We start from the raw sequence: 16,819 nt of genomic DNA, 5'->3' as shown, positions 1-16,819 counted from the left end.
TTATCACTTTGCTTTACTGCGCATTTAAATAATAAATGAGCTGCCACATACACATAATATAGATACATAGTATTCTGACATTACAGTGACCTAGTGATTAAACCTTATGAAAAAAGTTTCACAATGCAACCCTTTTGCTAGCAGATTCACTCTGCAGTTTCTACATCCTGTTCATAGGAAGTTTGAAAGATTAAGCTTTTTAAAGCTTAATGAGCTTAAATGAGAAATCAGATTTGCCTATGCAATGCAGCTACTCAGGTTCCTGAGTATCACTGCACGGCAGCCAAGCTGTCATGTTCTGCAGGGCAGATGTTTGGAGGAGGCTCCTAATTTCCATGGGCCTGATCACTGTCCCCAGCTAATCCAAGAGGCCAACACGACTGCTGCTTTCTTTCCTCTCCACTCGAATCTGTCAGCACGCTCCACTCGGATGGAAAGCCAGGGCATGCAGGACTGACTGCAGCTGATCACCAACCAGCCCCCATGTCCTTCCCTCTGCACTGGCTTTCAAATGGGGATGCAGCCTTTTAGTTAGTGGCTGCCAGACACAGCTGTTAGAAATGTGATGTCACAGCAAGGCTGCAGAGCCCAGCAATGTGGGTATAATTGAACAATTAAAAGTGAGGTGTAGGACATTTCCCGGGGAACTGATAAGCAGCAGGAGGACTTAATGGCCCACGTTGTACTTGGCTCATTAAATGCTAACAGGTATCAATCTCCAGACAACATTCCTGATGGGAGCTGGCATTGCTGTTTGAAATGAGATGAAGACATATTTTGTTTTCTGTATACCTACCTGTTTGTTCTCATATGTGTTATGAGTTTGATGGTGATCTCTTTCTCTTTGCCAGAATGAGCCAAAGGGGTCCTAAATCTCCTCCACGCACCCTGGTAAAAGTCCTGAAATCACCAGGTGGGAGTAGGCAGTTCCTGCAGAGCAGTGCCTCATGCTAATTCCTGGCTCATGGGTCAACCCGAGATTCCCTTACTGAGTTCCACACCAGCATGGGAGTTTTCTCCTTTTCCATACACAATGCAATAGACTATGAGAAAAGAAAATGGAGAGAGAACAACTTATGAAACCTTGTAAACTTATTTAGGGAAACTTCAAGGAGTTCTGTAATGTATAAACTAAAATTAATTATTCCTTACAGGGAACTGTTTCTGAGTGGGAAAAAAAAAAGAAGACATAAGGCAAGCTAGCAGCTATTTTTGGAGGACATAAAAATATAGTAACAGAAGTTATTGATGGGTATACCGTTGTCAGAGAAGCTCAATAACGTTATCAACTCAATCACATCCTCAGTTTTTTACAGCTTCTTAACAGCAATGGCAACCCAATAAAAAGAGATTGCACACAGTTTATGTCACTTTTTGTACATTTTAAATCTATTTGATTTTCTGCTAGAGAAGAAATACTTTCTGGGAACATCATACTGAAAAATCAAAACTCTTCTTTCCAGCTTTTCTCCTAAAAAGTAACAGAGACGTCTTTGGGAATCAGCAGCTTAATCAACCTAAGCAGATTCTGCTGAGCTGCCCACTGGGAATTACCTGAAAATCATTTCTTATGGAACTCCATTGACAGTGATAAAATTGCATCAAAGGTGAATTTGGTCCTGCCTACAAGGATGAAGGACAGAATCACAGTAGGTACTGTGATACTTGTATCTGGACATACTAGTGGGTTTGGAATTTTTCTCTTTGTATCTGGGCTGGAAACATGAGGGAAAATCATTAAGGACAGAAGGAATTAACGAGGCAGAGGCTAAGGGCAGCTATCCAGCGAGATGCAGTCGTTATCTATGTGCCCAGAGCACTTGCCATGAACTCATTAAAAAACCTTACAGTTTTATAGCTAGTGAGAAATGCTCATTTGAATTGCTTTACAGCAACAGTGACTTTTAAATTAAAAATTGGATAAACGTAGGTCATGTTGTAGAAAAATTCCACTTAATAACTCGGCTTTCTCTGGAAGACAAAGAAGGTTGTTCTTTTCAGTTTCCTTGTACTGGTAGTCTTGGCAAGAACAGAGAAATTAAGCAAAGCTGACCATATTCAACAAGACCAAGGTGGTCGTGGTAAGTGAGCAGACTCAGGGCACCGGAGCTGTGCTGGACTGCAGGGGATGTAAGCACCCAGTAATGACTCCTTGTATAAGGAGAACAACCAGCCAGCCTGCCTGAGCCTAGCAGACTGCACGAGGAAAGCTGCAGATGCAAAAGGAATGTTTTATTGGGTGAGTTTTCACCATCAATAAGACAACCAGGTATTAAGATTGGGACTGCAGACTACTCTACAGATGCAGTGGGTTTTGTACACTTTTACGTATATGACTATATTGTATACTTTCCAAATAAAGGTGCTTGCAATTTCATCTTCAAAAGACTCTTGAGTGATTTTAAAAGACTGAAGAATACCTGAAAAACCACTAGGAAGTTCACAGATTCAGTCTCTGAACCATGAGCATAGATACATTTTTGGACAAGGAAGGTTCAAAGAAAGACTGTTGAGAAAACTGAGTCTCTCTCTGACAGTAACCACTGACATCTGGTACAAAGTCACAAAATAAAAAGGGAGAGAGACTGAAACATATGACCTTAATGAAACAACAGTTCCCGTGGCATGGTGGAATAGTATGAGATAAATATATTTACAGCAAGAAAAGGGAATACATTGGCCACTCCTCTCAGGATGCTGTGAAATACTATACAGTAGTATTCCTCTGTCTTAAACTTTGTAATTATATTACAGGTAGAATGTGGTATGAATCAGAACAAAATATTAGTTTAAAGGACAAATAATAAGACATCGGTTGCTTTATTCTTTTTGTTATGCTGTCTCATGCCACTTTTATTGTTCCTCTTCCAAAGTGCAAGAAGGCCTCAATATGTGTGTGATGCCAAAACCATTTTGGATTTAGAAACAAAATTCTACCCTTATAGTAGGACAGTCATTCAAAACTGTAATAAATTATATACCTAATATGATAAAATAGTTCCGAGAGTGGGTAAAGTGAGGGCTTGAGACTTATTTTATTTTATTTTATTTATTTCTTGAGTGCTTTTGGGGCTCCCACTGCTGCAGAACCTAAAACTCACCACTTTAAGAATTTATTCTCCTAATACTTAGATGGTGTTAGGAGCTAAAGGAGCAAGTCCATGATAAATGACTAGTCATTTCTAGACTCCTAGAGTCCTGATGGTGCTCCTCAAATTTTTTTCTTAGATCTTTGAAAAATTAATTTTTTTTTCATTCCCACTGATAAATTCCCGGGAGTTCTCCTGCTTTTTAATTCCAGAGAAAGTTCTTTATTTTACAGGCTCAGCAAATTTATTTAAATCCCCAAACTGGACAGTCTCCTCAATTTAAATGCTTCTTGGCCATAGTGAACCAGACCTAGCAGCCATCCTCTGAACATTCTGCAGCAAACTTATACGCAAGTAGATTTTTGACCCCAACAAAAAAAAACCCAAAAAACAAAACAAAACAAAAAAAAAGTTTTGGAAGCTTCAGTTGTTCAAAGTTACAGCGAAAGAAAGGGGAGAATGATAATGAGTATCTTTCTTCTCATCATATCAACACATACATGTTCACTCCATCCTTAGCAAGTGTCCTAATTACCAGTTAATTCAGGTATTCAGATTGGAGTTGCTGTTTCGAGCCTTGGGATACACAAAACCTCCCAACCACTGGACCTCAGTTAACTTAATACTCTCAATCCTGACTTTCAAACATGGCCCTGCAGCATACAGGTGTGAATTCACTGGGCAGCACGAGCACATTTAAACTTTCAAAATCTCAAAGCAATAACTCTTTTTTTTTTCCCCTAAAGCCTGCCAATAATTATTTGTCATCAAAAAATGAATGAAGAATACCTGTCTGGTGGAGAAGAGTTCATACTGGTAGGACTCTCTCAGGCATGGATGTTTTAAATGAAAAAGAAAAATAAAAATATGCCTGCTGAGTCTTTTAGGCTCCCAGCTATGGGAAGTGATTTGGTACTCCAGATCACTTGGCCAAGTGGTCCAAGTAATGCCTGGAGGGCTATATCAAATGAAGCTCTATGTGATTCAGAACATGGCAAAGATTTAAGTTACAAACTTTTGTCTGAAGCATTTCCAGCTCAATGATGAAGCTGTTGGAAACACCCCAGCAGAGTGCCAGCTTCCCCTTGGAAGAGAGGTGATAGAAGGTTTTTTCAGTTTAAGCACCAGATGCAAGACTTTGATTTCAAATGGTCCTGGAAAACCGAAGGTGAGTCCTCTTGCAGCTTTAACCCTATGTGACGTTTCAGCTGTCAAAGCTGGCTAGGAAGCTGAATTAAAGGCTACATGCCAACTACTACTAAAACTACTACTTTAAGAATGAACTAAGCTGTTCACTCTAAAGAAGAATCACCTCATTTATGGATTTATAGTTAGCCACTTAAAGTTAGATATCTGATCTTGCCATGTACATATCTCCTTAGCTGGTGGGAAGAGAAAAAGGCTGAACAAATTACTCTTAAGCAGTGCCTGAATATTTTATGGTAAGAACCTAGGTGGATGACCTGGAATAACTTTTGGATGGCTACATCTGGATAGGACAGATCCCATTTTTTTCTGTGTTTAATATTATCAAGAGGAGACGCTAAGGCAATACTGTCAAACAGCTGGTTTTCATCAGGAAGAAAACTATCCCTGACACATCAGTCATATGAATGCTTATTTAGGCCAAGAGCCAAATGATGCAGCCATCCAGTCAGGGATGTCTTCTTAGCAAGAAATGAGCCTTAGCCTAGAAGTGGCAATAGGTTAGATAATAGCACCTGGTCTCATTGGTTTATTTTTTTTTTTAACTATGAAAGGACATAAAAATGCTTAGGAAACTAAGAAATAAAACTTGAAATACATGTAATATACCTCTTTGAGCCTTCACCAGACAAAACAGGAGGATAGGGTGGGCTTGTGTTGAGCTTTCACACATGGTTTGCTTATAATGTGAGAGTAACTGTCAGTGACAGCATTTAGCTGGTTGAAAGAATGTGTTTTTCCAGTGTCTTCTTACAAAATTCTGTTTTCCAGCAAACTCCTTAGGTACTGAGTCTCTCAGAATAGAGCAAATGGATTGCCAAAAACCATGAAAACAAAATGACTGTCACCACTGATTAATGAAAATAATATGCATGCTAGTAGGCGCACACTCGCTAATCACATTTTCCATGTACAAGCCCTAATCTTGTATTTACATTCAAAAATACTTATTTTGCATAAAAAGGAACAACAAAAGAAGCTGAAAGTAAATACTCTGTGGGAGAACACAGTCTGCATCTCGTCTGCGACAGCCTGTGTCTGAACTGAAGATGCAAGGGTAGCAGTCTCCAGCTGATACCAGATTCCTAGTGACTGAATGGGGTTATACAGAGAAAAGATTCTAATGTTTATTATATACCATCACAGTCTTGAATTCTCCAGACTAGGAAAATATTGCTTTGATAAAAGTGACAGATTACAAATTGATAAATATTAAGCATGAGGAAGCAACTCTTTCTTCAATATTTTCGCAACATTGAACCTTCCAACTCTCTAAAAGAAACACAGTGAGAAGGACAGAACTGTAATTACCAAAGTTGTAATTCTTTGTGTCATGCATGTTTAGACACTAAAAATTGTACTCCAGACAATTGTACTCCAGACTTCTGCTTGCAGTACCAGGTTCTCTGTCTTTCTTCTCTCTTAGCAGCTTCAGCAATTTCCAAACGCAGGGTATGTCTCCTCTGTAGCTAGGAAAACAACCAAAACCAAGCACACAAAACACTGGTCATCCTCTCCTCTTCTCCATCCTTTAGCCCTGGACCCAGTTGGCAATTGCCACCTTTCTGTGCAGATGGTGGCCTTCTCACTCCTCCTGCAGTCCTTTCTCTTCCTCGGTTCTAACTGCCAGCTTTCTGGTGAGAATCTAAATTAATTTATCTAGCAGAGTGATATCACCTCGTTAGCTCTATCATGAAGCCCTGCAGAATGGAAAATAAAAGGAAAGAAGCCGAGCCTGGAGAAACATAGTGAGTTTTTTCCTTCACTCTCTAATTTCTTCCACAAGACTATAGGTGTAAGAATGCAGGTAAATGGCTTAGATTTAATGAGCACCCAATCTGCAGCCAAACCTATTTTGTATGGCACAGAGCCTAATTTTTTTTTGTTTTTTTTCAGCAGTTGGCTGAAACTCAGAGCATATGCTAATGACAAGTACTACGAGCTGAACAGTCAGTGCTTCTATAGCTGGCTGGACCACTCTTAACATTCAAAATCAGACCTCTTTTCACAGTGCATCCAAACCAAAATGTCAGATCTAAACTTCCTCTTGAAGTTTGCAAAGCTGAAGCCTGGTGCTGAGCTCAGCAGTTGCAGACCAAGATGAGCAAATGTTGGAAAGTCTTGGCCTGGCCTGAATGGCTGAAAACCAAGCCTTATGTTGTTCATGTAACTGCATCCAGGGAATAGCTCTAGGTCAGGAACCTGGTTTTCCTGGCCATTATAAAGTAGCTTTATCTCTTAATTACATCTAGGTAACTGGCTCTGTGAGTCAGAAAGGAACACAAACAGCCCTCATGCAGAGGAGTCACAATATCTTCCCTCCTTTTTTCCAAGGTTTCTGTCCCCACTGCACAAGCCAGAGAGACACAGCCATGAGATCAGCTGTCTGCAGCACCACTGTGATACAACACCATAACTTCAGGTTAAGATGGGAATCTTCTCCTTTCCCCAGCCATTGCAGCATGATAAAGTGAACCAAGAAATGTGAGCTAGCAGCTTTTTCACCACCTTTCCAATAAAGCTATGTCCACATTTATTGAGATATTCTGGCTATTTGAGATTTTTCTTTATTTTTAGCCTCCAGTCCAGTACTGTGAAGACTTCAGTTCATGAACTTGACCTAAAAGAAATTCTGAGAGTATATTATTGCCAGCAAGATCATTGAACTCATCCTCTGCTAGTGGCCACAGCCAACACAAGGTTGTCATGAAGAAAGGAGCTGGTTGGGAGTGGAGACAATGTGAGTCTTGTGTCATAAGTTCAGATGTCTTTTAGCTATATAGATGAGGAATGTACTCTCATTTCACATAAATACACTTATATAGTCATTGATTCTTCCCAGCATCCAGATTGTCTGAAATCAAACTAGTGAGGAAGACTAGTGTTTTTGCTATTGTTGAAAACCTGTCATTTATAGCCACTCACTGCAAGGAGAAAACAAGAGTCTGCTTTTTTGCACATAACTCCCTGAGGTGTGAAGCATCAGAGAAACAAGCTCAGTTACACTGCCAGCTATTCAGCCATGCAAAGAATCAGCTTTGTGAGAAATTACGTAATTAAGCCTGCTTTTAAATTGGCATTTAGAGAAGGACTTCAAATTCCTCAAGTTTCTGTTTAAAAAAAAGTATTTTACATTTCACACAGTGGTACTCTTTTACAAAAAAAAAAAAATTTCTTCCTTTTGGAAAAAAGACATGTTTTCCCAATTCCTTTGAGCTCTTCTAACTTACAAGATAAATGTTCATGAATTTACATCTCAAGTGACATTTTTTCTCTGCCATGTTTTTGACCCAGACAAAAAGAGAAGAAATATTAAAAGTCTAAAGTTACTGCTGGAATTTTTCATAGGTGAATATCTCAGGGAAAGCCAATAACAAGTCAAGATTCTGTATTTCTAACACAGATTGATTTTAAAGCTGGATTCCCAATAGAAATTGTACTGAAGAAATAGTAGGGATCTTGGAAAACACAGGCCAGAAGCAAAGGAAATAATGAAATTTTGAATAGGAAGGTGCTGGAAGAAGTAAGGTCATCCAGGGACATAGGGGTAGAAAACCTGAGAAAGTGAAATGCCCCATAATCTTTAATTTTCTCTTCTGAATAGATAACAGTTAAGAAGACAACATTGATTTGGTTTGACCTTAGAAGAAACACTGGCTCTTATTTTGTGAAAGATCACCACTATCAGTTCATTAAAAATCTCATCAACTCAAGCACCAGCCAGCAGGTACTGTTCTAACTTCACAACAAATTAAAACAAATACTGAAGGTCCATCGTCCTCTACCTTTTGGTAGAACATTATATTCTCAGTACTTAAGGTTAATACATTTAAATCAGAATTAGAGATGCCATATGTGCACACACCATGAGATATAGCAGGTGGGAAAGGAGAGAAAATTTGATATGGAAGACAATTGATAGCCTGAACTATGTGTGGCCCTTACTGCTTTGAAGAAGAGTAACCAGAAACAATGTTTACCCAGGCTGGGAATCTGTGAATGATTTTTGGGTCCATTTTTTTGGTGGGTGGCCGGTGTTTGAAAGTCATCAAGCATTACCATATGACAAATATAGTACTCAAAAAGTCAATTCTATTGGGTTACTATTTGAAAGACTCCCCTCTTCCTGTACAAGAAGTAAGGTGTTTTTCTTTCTCCTCTCCATTAAATCAACTATTATTTTTTAGTTTTAGATTACATAATCCTTTAAGACTTTCCTGCTCTTTTAATTAGTCTGTTATCATGATCTTTTAAATAGCATTTTTGAGCAATCCTGCATGTCCTTTAATCCTGTCTGTTCATCATCTCTTCTGTGACTTATTTTCTATACAAGTATTTTCCAAATGAAAACCTTTCACCATCTTTGGAGTCTTAAATTATCCCTTCTGCAGCAGAAAGTCCAAGCCAGTAAGTATGTCAATTCTGACCTTCTCAGGTTTTGCACTCTGTGAAATATTGCAAAACATCAAAAGCACTTGAGCACATATTTTAAAAGCATGCAGAGAACGTAAGCTAATTTAAAAAAAATTGCTGTTATTGGTACATCTAACAAGCAATACCCTACCATGACCTTTTAAAGCATCAAACACCTAGTGAAAAAATACCAAATAATTTTCTTCTTGTCTTGTGTATGGTTTCTCTTAGTGAAGGAGGGGAAAAAGAAAATCTGTTACCTTAAAAACACTCCCTTAAGAGGCACTCAGCACCTGCAGTTGTGCCCTAATGTCTCCATCTAAATTAAACTGCAAATTTCTGCAATTACCTGAAGTGGTAAATACTGACATTTAAAGCTTAGCTAGATTTTCTGTAAACTACTTTAGTTTTTCTGCTTTCAATGAGTTCTGTTTTCTGTTTAATCTAAAGGTGAATTCATTATTCTTGGCTCTAACAATGAAGCCACACTAGAGCTACAGATTTTAGAGAAAAACAGATACAAGACGAAGGGTAGGATTTTTCCCAGGAACCTGTTTCTGGTGTTGAAATCACTGAGCTTGGATTAGTCTCCTAAGATCAAGCCCAGCTGGTTACCCAGCACTTCCAAGTGCACCACTGAACCACATCCATGAGTGCCACTTCCCCAGACCTTTTGAACACTTACAGGGACAGTGATTGAGCCACTTGCCTGACCATTCTTTAAGTGAAGAAATTGTTTCTAATATCAAATCTAAACCTCCCATGGGGCAACTTGAGGCCATTTCATCTGGTCCTCTTGCTTGTTACCGGGCAGGAGACTGACTCCCACCTCACTAGAAGCTCCTTTCAGGTAGTTGTAGAGAGCTACTTTGGGCTCGGTTACAACTGTTAAAAAGATCCAGACTTGCAAAAACCATTTGCACTGGACAGAGAAATTCTGGACAAGAAGATCCCAGTAGGGGGCACAAGTTAAGTAAACATTGGCTGTGACAGAGCTGGGGGTGATAACTCCATGGAGCAGTTTGCACATACATATATAACTGTGCCACAGTTCCATCCATCTAACCTTGTGCTTTACTTGGGGAAAAGCCTCTGCTCCCCTGTACACGGAGTCCTGCAGACCACGCTTGCCAAAGGGGATCCGTAGGTATGCAGGTTATAGGGGCTGCCCTGTAGTGGTGGCTGCCAGCAAAAAGCTGAACTCTTCTTCTGAAAAATGACCAAATCCAGAAGAGAGTGCATAAATGGGCTGTAAGACGTAGGTCATGCTCCTATGCAAGCTGGTACCCACCCTTACCAGTAGGGGTGACTTCTTCTTCCCAGCTGCACACTGATGCAGAGGCAGCAAACTGGTTCCTTTGCAGCTGGAGAAGAGAAATCTCTATTCTAAAAACAGTCATGGAGCTATCCTGAGCTTTAAATGGGTTGCACTTTGTGTGCATACTATTTTTGCTTTCGTATATTTTTTTAAACTTGAACACTGGAAGATTTTTCTTTTTTAAACTATTTTCTTGAAGTATCTTCCTGCTCTACTGCTTCCCATCAGCTGAGCAGTCATCAGCCCTTTTACCATGCAAGCCACATACACAGAAGGCTCTGAATTTGTGGCTGGGAGCTAACCTGCTTCTGATACTCTGTGGGAAGGTTCTAGTAAGGCTTTGACAAACTGGTGCAAAGCTCTGCGGTCTGATTTGCTCCAGGTTAGAGCATTCTACCCATTTTGAAGCCTGCAGCCTGCTTGGCCTGTATTATGCATGGCATGAACACCACTGGCCTCGCTTCCAGGCAGGGCATCAGCTCAGCAGGCTGCTGGCTCAGCTTACATCCTACATCACATGCTGGATTTGCTGCTTCGGGTCTGATCTGATCTTCAAGTTTACGTCCTGTGGGTTTAAGTTTAAGGCATTTCGTTGTTGTTGTTTGTCAAATCTGAAATATTTTCCTCCCTGATATTCATAAACTGACTTGTTATCTCTAGATAAAAGCCCAAAATCCCTTGCTAAAACCAACGAGAACCATTTAAAAGCATTGCTTATATGTTTTGAAGAATATGATGTATTTTAATCCACATCTCTGTACATAAGTGAAAATTTGTGAAATAAAACAGTTATCTGGGATGCCAGCATTTCTGCATTCATGACTTGTCACATTAAGGAATCTTGGTTTTCCCCACTGTAAACACTCACCCATTCTCAAGAAGTCACATACCCAGAAAACCTCTAAATACATTTTGAATATTTAAAACTTGTGTGCATGAGGATCTCACTCCTACAGTTCTGTATCAGAGCTCTCTTTTCTTTTAGAAAATTTCTGATACAAAATCTGTTTTTTCCTCTCCTCCTTCCTCTTCCTGCATCTATAACAATCTTAAGCTCTTCGGTACAGGACCCGTCTTTCCATACTGCCATGCTGTCCACAGCACAGTCTGAATGCTGTGGCTGCACACAGCATGCAGGATCAGAAGTACAGATCTTGGCTCTGCCCATATCCAATCTTCCATGGACCACTCCCAATAATAGCACCCTGCTGCAAGGTTGAGTGCTGAGGACAGTTCTGATATTGTAGGTTGTACTATGATTTTGGCAGGAGAGCTACTAGCTGGAGAAAACAAAATCTTCAAGAAGGTGGATTATTCTTTCTCCAGGTTGGTTTCCTGACCCTGCCCTACAGAGATATGGCTGTATAGTATCATTTCTTATGTTAAACCCTAGCAAAGCTTTTGTGTGATTGCAGGCAGCTGACAACAACATCAGCAAGCAGCCAGCTGGCTTTTCCACACTGCCATTCTTTACTCTCTTTCTGCCCCTGTGAATGTGCCGTAGTTTCACTGGACACACTGGTCCTGAGTATCTGGAATATTATAGTTCTACAGTGCCCCAAACACAGAGACACTACCCCAGCTACAGAGATAAGGCTTGTGCTGTAGGAGATGTCAAAGGTCAGAAGACAAATCAAGGTCTTGTTTAACAGAGTTGCAAAAATGGATTTTATGGCATTTTCTTTGTGGGTGTGACAGGACTGTCCCCCCTCCTCTCTGCTGAAGTTGGTAAGTTGGTGCATAAAGGGATAACTCAGGCTGGAAGGCCAGCAAGGGGTCATCTCTGGTGCTAAAAGGGCTCAGGCCTCAGCTAAGAATCAACATCTTAGTCTTGAGAGCAGATGTGGGAAGAGACAAAAGAAATATTCTTGACTAAGAGGCACTGTTTTATAAACTATAAAAGAGTTATCACATGAATTATCACAGAGGCTGAAGCCTCCTACATACACACTCTAAAAATGTTTGAGACTTCCCTCTGGAGTTTGCATGCAAATCTGTGGTTACTTCCCTGGGGATTAGGGAAAAGGATCTTGATGGGTGCCCCACCACCAATTGGATGGTGAAATACATTGAATCCCGAGTTATATTATTTCTTGGCTAGCTGTAACATTGACAGATACCTTTAACCCTGCCCTGTATGAACCTACTAGTAGTTTCTCTTTTTACCCTTATTCCTGTGTAGTATCTGTTTGTTTTAGGTCTTATGTCTGTTAGTTTTCTGCCTATGAAATCAAAAATTCATTCTATAATAGACTAAATCAGCCATTATTAAAGCACTTGCAAGTGAAAGTGGGTTTTGAGTGCTGGCCACCTCAGTAAAGCTACTGCCTGCTGCCAGAGGCCTGGGCAAAAGGCAAGGAACTCATCTAAACCCCTGCATCCAATGGTAACTCTGGGATCAGCAGCCGATTTAAACTTTATTCTTTTCATAGGCATTTTGACAATGCTGACATCAAGGCTTGTTAATTTGGCATCCTGTGCTGCCTGTACACTGAGACATGAAGACATAAAGAAAGTTTCCTCTTCAGCTATGCTGACTGTACATGTGGAGGAGCAGCAGGATCTGGAAGGCACAACATTCCCTGCCAAGTGACATAAACTAGCTCTAAGGCACCACTGCTCCTGGGGCAGTGGGCTGTCGGACACTGCCTGGAGAAGCAATTTTTTCTGCAGTCAGCTCAGCAAAGCAGAGGGCAGGAATCCACTAGTCCAGAAATATTAGAAACAATTGCTGCAAGAGAATTTTAAAAGCCATTGGAAACTTTTGAAGCTGGAACATGCGAAAAATAAGACAGAACCTAGAGAAGATGACTTAGAGGAAGCTTGTACCTCTCCAGAGATTTATCACTGATTCACATCTCATTCATTCTCTCCTCTTTCCTCAACATCTTCACAATTTCTTCTTTTGGCAGTTTTCTGGAGATAGGGCATGACCTATGAGCATGAGACAGCATAAAGCCTTTCCCCTTGCTAATATTGTGTGACAAACATTGGTAAGCCTTTGCTGGATATTTGTCAGTGGCCAACCCTCCTGCAAGTTCCAGTCAGGGAGCAGCAGGAGACCCACAATGGTAGGGCATTAAATAAGCCAGAGCTCATCACACCACTCCTGTCTGGCAGGTGCCAGAGTAGCTAATAGCACAGCAACTCTTCCCTTCAGACACATAAATTAACTTCAGGAAAGCAGCTCTTGAAGAGGTGTATGGGCATCTGACCCCCAACCATGGTAGATGCTGGGCTGCACCACCCCATGGGCACTGCCCAGGCAGGACAGCCCTGGCCACACTGCAGAAAATGGCTCTGCTCATCCTCTGGCTCGGCAGGGCCACTCTCAGAGCTGCACTGGCATGGTATCCTTCTCTGGACAGCCAAATGCTGTTGACATGATTTGCCAGAGGAGGATCACATCCTGCTGACTCCAGGGACCACGTTACTGCTCGCTTCTGATCTTGGATGTGCTATAAAGGGCCTCATAAGAGTTTAGGGACCAGAAGAGAAATCTGTACTACCCTTACCTCTACAAGTTGTTTGGGTTTTTTTCCTGCTGTACCTTACAATTCAGAAACCAGTGCCCTTTACTCCCATCATGATCTTGCAAAGAGCAGCATCGCAGTCACCACCAAACCACCAAGACACTGAAGGAATAGGAGGCCCCCTGCACTTGCACACAGATTTCCAGATATCAGCAAGGAGGAAGGATGCAACACCTGTTTGAAGGGAGACATTTTTCTGAGGGTTTTTTTTTTTTTTAATAAGCACTTGTAGACTTATGCCAATCCAAAACTGAGTAGAATTTTCCTGCTGAAGATAGGGGAAGAAATAAAACTAATTTCCTATGAGTTGATCTTATGAAAAGCATGACCCAGTATGGAATTGGAGAGGATTATTTCAGCTGAAGTACTCTTAAGAAACATTATCTCATTTATATTTGTGTCAGATGAAGAGGCAGAGGTAGAAGCTCAGAGATGTGACTGGTGGGCTGCCTCAGAAAGTGTCCTGTTATGAATGACCTGGTGAAAAAAAAGTTACCCAGAATGGCTTGATGACTATGGCTATGTTCCCAGTTTTATTATGATGTTACTGTTATCTGGGAAGTGTGTCCTTCTAAGAGATCAAAGAGTTTCAGGCACTCAGGTTTCAAGAATTCAAGACTTTCAAGCATCAAGATTCTTTCAAGCATTAAAGTGGAACTGAATGTGAGTCAGAGCTGGGATCTAGCTGGACTGAGAAAGACAATTGAAAAAGAACAGTAGACATTTTATGTTTTTCCTATGGAATATGCTTTTTCCGAGGGTGAGAAAATCCTTGCCAGGAAATCCAGCCCTTTCAGCAGACACTTGTTCATCAGTTGTGATGCTTTTATGGATTTGTCTTGAAAACACCTGGAATATGGCACTGGATTTGGAAGTCACTTTCCTCCACCTCATCTGAATGATGAAGTGCTGTGATGAGGTAGGAGAAGCCCTCAGCATGGAGAAGAAGACACAATGCTCCCAGTGCCAGACATCTGACACCCCCAAGCTCTGAATGCAGAACAGATTTACATCTATGACTAAAGGGTCCTCTGGGCCACAGTTTAATGATCTTTTAAGTAATTCTGGATGTGCCTCAATCATGCTTTCAGTAGCCATTAACCTGTTCACACTAAAATATAAGTATTTTCCAGCTGTTCAATATACACACATGCATTTCTAAATTTGGTCCAAGTTAAATTTCCAGCTTCCTTTTTTTTTTTTTATTATGTCAACACACTGAATGTCTGCAGATGTCATCAGAAAATTTGCTAGAGAACAGTCAGTTACAGTCAATTCTGAATTTAAAATGTTTTCCGTTTTGTTTGAAATGAAAAATAACCTGAAAGCCTTTTCCTGGTAATAAACCAAGCTTTGTAGCATGCATTTTTAAAGGAAAAAAAGAAATTATCATTTGGAGTATTCACAACTCATCACGGTATCAAAATGAATGTGTACTCCTAAGCAAGAATATAGCTATTCTCTTTGATGAATAGGAATTACTCTATTTTTAAGAAGGAAGTGCCTAATGAGGAAAACAGGCTGGCAAAGCAAACTCCCAGTATATTTGCATCTGAGACTCAACTTGCCAGCAGGTTTTATCCACACTTTTTAGTTTAATATTCAGCAGCGACTGATAATTAAATCAAATTTCTCTCCTTAACTATCCTTTTAATTTTTGTTTTTCCTTATTTGTTGCCTTAATTAGTGGATCTTTGTTTTATTCTTAGTCTGGAATTCTCCCAGGGGGAGGAGAATTTTGTTTTAAACTCAATACACCAAAACAACAAATCTTGTGATAAAGTATGGCACCTTAAGAACATTGGTCTGCAGCCTTCTCCTGCACTTTCATGCATCCCATGTTTTCTTCCAGGTTGGGAACATTTCACTTAAATTTTATTTGAAAAACCCCAGAAACAACCAAACAAGCAAACAAACAAACCCCAAACCAACCTCAAAACAGAAAACACATTCTGTTGAAAAAAGGCTAAAGAAAATAACATGTCCATTTAGAAGAGATTTCACTTCAGTGTGAGGAATTCAGGACTCCACCCATCTGGAAGAGGCCAGAGGTGTCTGACAAGCTGCAGATTGCTCGTTTCAGCATTACCTTTTCTTTCTGGAAATCTGGTTGGTCCCTTCATGTGGTATCATCCAGTTGTTTCTCCTTTTGTTACTTGTTCTATGCAATGTTAGTCTCCCTTAGGTGACTAGCAGTAACATATGAATACAGCAGTCCACAGTGGGTTGTGGTGGGAAAGGGGAAGGGAGCTTTATAAAACAAACCTAATCAAAAAGCTGAAATTTAAAAAAAATCTTTGCTACTTAAACATGTCTAATTTTTACTTAGTTACTAAAACCGGCTAAAAAACCTCAAGGCAAACAAACCTGGTTTTATTGGATGGCAGGTTTTAATTAAATTGGAGGGAAATAAGTTTTCAAATCAAGACTTACTTTCCATAAACTTTCATTTGAAAACAGATACATTAAACATAAATGCAAAATTTTCTCAAACAACAGACCCCAACGTATTTTTCCTCTCACAGCACAAGCTCAAATTCATGACATAGTACAATTACACCAGATAGAAAAACCCAAAAGGTAGAACGTGATTCAATCAAGCAGGTGATTTCTATGATTCCTTATTTTTGAAATTTCTCCAGTTCCCACTTGTAACTGCTTTTAAGGATGTAGAAGTCCTGGTTCAATTTATGTGTCTTTAGAGGTTTCACTGCCATACCTTATTTACACATATAATCAGCTCAGACACCATGGACAGACTGTGCCACCTTGAGAGAGGGAGCTCTCCAGCAAATCACTGGAGGTCTGATTGATTCTGTAACACAAGACTTTTACTCCCAACTAGCTGAAACAGCAGTTAACAGCACTGGCTGTTGTTTACTGGACATTAATAATTCTACAGTTGGGTTTTTTCCCCCATGCTGTCAGGGAGCATTGATCTTAGGAGAGAGCCCATCCTCACATGTGCTGAGTTCAGTTCTGCAGCTAGACACACCATCAGGAGAGAAAGGATTTTGTTTGGGATTCAGATGATCTTCCTTACTCTACTATGTTTTAATTATATATGCAGGTCAGCAATCTCAAGATCATAACACCACCTGAAACCAATGGTATTTTCAAGAAAATAGGATATTGGTAAAGAATGGAGACTATTACTATTCTAACAATCTAAGTTAGATTGAATCAGAGATAAAAAAGAACAAGGTAAAAATAAAAACTTGAGCTCAAACTTATATTTGAGATAAGCTTGCAAGTATTTG

At 40.0% G+C, this 16,819-nt stretch overlaps 1 protein-coding gene across 2 annotated transcripts in view; it reads right to left on the bottom strand.

The window, feature by feature from the left end:
* Window positions 1–833: 833 nt before the first annotated feature.
* The window catches only part of ADGB (androglobin), a 174,613-nt gene continuing 158,627 nt past the window's right edge, over window positions 834–16,819 (bottom strand). Inside the window, exon 41 of one of the 2 annotated variants that reach the window (XR_010358818.1) lies at window positions 834–1,043. The gene's annotated coding sequence lies outside the window, so the exon portion shown is untranslated. Of the gene's footprint in view, window positions 1,044–13,575; window positions 13,734–16,819 lie in introns of those variants that run through there. The other variant, XR_010358819.1, reaches the window with a different exon arrangement.

This window comes from Passer domesticus, chromosome 3 (genome assembly GCF_036417665.1).
Source record: "Passer domesticus isolate bPasDom1 chromosome 3, bPasDom1.hap1, whole genome shotgun sequence".
Classification (NCBI taxonomy): domain Eukaryota; kingdom Metazoa; phylum Chordata; class Aves; order Passeriformes; family Passeridae; genus Passer; species Passer domesticus.
The sequence above is the reverse complement of the archived record's forward strand: the minus strand, read 5'-3'. Positions and strand labels throughout refer to the sequence as shown.